Raw genomic sequence first — 2,540 nt, 5'->3', positions numbered from 1 at the left:
TGTTGTTATGTGCCATTGAGTCGCTTGCGACTCATAGTAACCCTATGTACAAGAGCCCTAAATGCCATTCTATCCTGTGCTGACCTCACCATCTCAAACACACTCATTCCCACCACTCCAGTCACAGAAATGATTCATCTCATCCAGGGTCTTCCTCTCCTGAGCCGTCCCTCCACTCTCCCAAACATGATGTCCCTCTCCAAGGACCAGTCTCTCCTTGCAAACATGCCCAAAGTATGTCAGATGAAACTCCAAGGAGCATTCTGGCTCCACCCTCTCCAGGGAAAACCTGTTTGTTCTTCTAGCAGTCCATGGTTTATTCAACACTCTTCTCCACCACCACAGCTCAAAGGCATCAATTCTCTTTCTGCCATCCCTATTCAATAGTCTTAGAGATTAGATTTTTAAAAACAAATTTTCATTAATATCAAACTTAACCAAATAAGTTATCCTCAAAATAAATGTGTTACAGCAAGAGATAAAATTTCCCTTGATATCTGTTTGAGTCTTTTAGCAATTTTTAAACAAATTCTTATTTCTAGAAGTAAAAATATTACATGTGGTTTTAAGAACATCATTATATTATGGAATTTCTTTGTTGACAATAGGATATAAATGTGTCCTGGTTATCCTAGGTATAAAATCTTCACAAGGTCTTACAACCACTCCTTGAGTAAATATTTTGCTTTTTTTTGCATACTACTGTCTTTGAAGTTCTTTAGAAATCTGTTTCAATCATGGAAATATTTTTCTTCCATCATTCACTTAAATAGAGGAATATCTATATCTATCAATCCCCTCTATCTCCATCTCTATCTCTATCCCTATCTCCTCTCTCTCTATCTCTCTATCTCTATCTCTATCTCTATCTCTATCTCTATCTCTATCTCTATCATCTCTCTCTCTCTCTCTATCTCCATCTCCCTCTACATCTCTATTATCTATATCTATCATCTATCATCTTCTATCAAGCTATCTGTTATCATCTATCTATTATCTATCTATCTATCTATCTATCTATCTATCATCTATTATCTATCTATCTATCTACCTATCTATCATCATTTATATCTTAATATAGAGGAAAAATCTGTAGTCAGTTGTAATCTGTAGTCAGTTGTAAATCTGTAGTCAGTTGTAAATTGCTAATTCAAAAGAGTGTGGGTTCATTAGGAGAATAGAAAGATTGTCAGTGTCTTCCCATTGTGATTTACAATCTCAGAAATATGATGGAGGGTGACATGAATCAGATTCCACTTGATGACAGTTAGTTTGAGTATATAGAGGAAGATCTTTTATAAAGAGGATTGATAGAGACTATAGGAAAGACTGTGAGACTGTTGTTATAGGATGGTACAAAGTTTCATTCTAATTCAATTCATACATATAGTTTCTATGGGGAAGGATTACTTCAAATTCAGCTAAAACAGAAACAACAACAACAAAAACAACATTCATTTCTTAAGGCACCCTGATAATAGGCATAGTGTATTGTGTTTTGGACTACTTATCAAAATAGAACAACAGTTTGACTGTTAGCTTATCCAAGACAGAAAAGTGCCTAGTCTTCTTTCTTAAAGATTTACAGACCCAGAAGCCACCACAAGTCAGAACAGACTTGATAGCAGTGGGATATTAGTTTTCTAGGACTATTATTACAAAGTACTATAACCTTGATGGCTGAAAAATTAAAAAAAAACCCCAAACAGATTCTTATGGTTCTAGTAGCTAGAATTTTAAAATTACGGTGTTGTCTTGGCCACACTGTTTCCATCACCCTTAAGGAGAGTCCTTGCTGCTCTTTTTTCAGCTTCTGGTGAACACAGGCCTTCCGTGGCTTGTGACAGCATCATTCCAATGTCTGCTTCCATTTTTATATGATTACATTCCTTCTATAGCTTTAAGTCTTCTTGATTTACTGTTCTTTTAGAAAGACATCAGTTACATTACTTTAAGGGTCTATACTGTTCTATAATGACTTCATCATACCTAATTACAATTGCCATAAACATTTCAAAATGAAATTCATTCTGAGATTCTGGGGAAGACATGATTTCTGGGTAGAGGTGGGAACACTGTTTAGCCAAATACAAGCAATAATAATTTCTAGTGTGATATGCTTGTTTATAAGCAAGCACCTGTAGATGGCACCAATTTTTGAACATCAAGCAAATATTTTTAGGATGACTTCAGTATCAGTATTCTGGTACTTTAAATGAGATCCTATGTAGTAATACATATACTATTACTACCACAGCTTCTACTATTACTCTTATATATTACTATAGAGTTGGGGTCAACTCATAGCTGACTCTCCAGTGGGTTTTCAGAGACTATAAACTGCCCAGGAGGATCTTACTCATCTTTCTCAAGGAGTCACTGGTGGATTTGAAGTGCCAGAGCAGTGATACCTTTGGGTTATCAGTACAACTCCCTATTGGCTATGCCACCAGACCTCCTAATTTCAATATTTTAATTAATTAATTAACTAATTCTAATTCTATTTTAAGTATCTAAGTATATGTATTGGAAATTGCATT

Source organism: Elephantulus edwardii, unplaced genomic scaffold (genome assembly GCF_000299155.1).
Source record: "Elephantulus edwardii isolate Elephantulus edwardi_28Jun2011 unplaced genomic scaffold, EleEdw1.0 scaffold00085, whole genome shotgun sequence".
Lineage (NCBI taxonomy): Eukaryota > Metazoa > Chordata > Mammalia > Macroscelidea > Macroscelididae > Elephantulus > Elephantulus edwardii.
Note: the sequence above shows the minus strand (reverse complement) of the source record.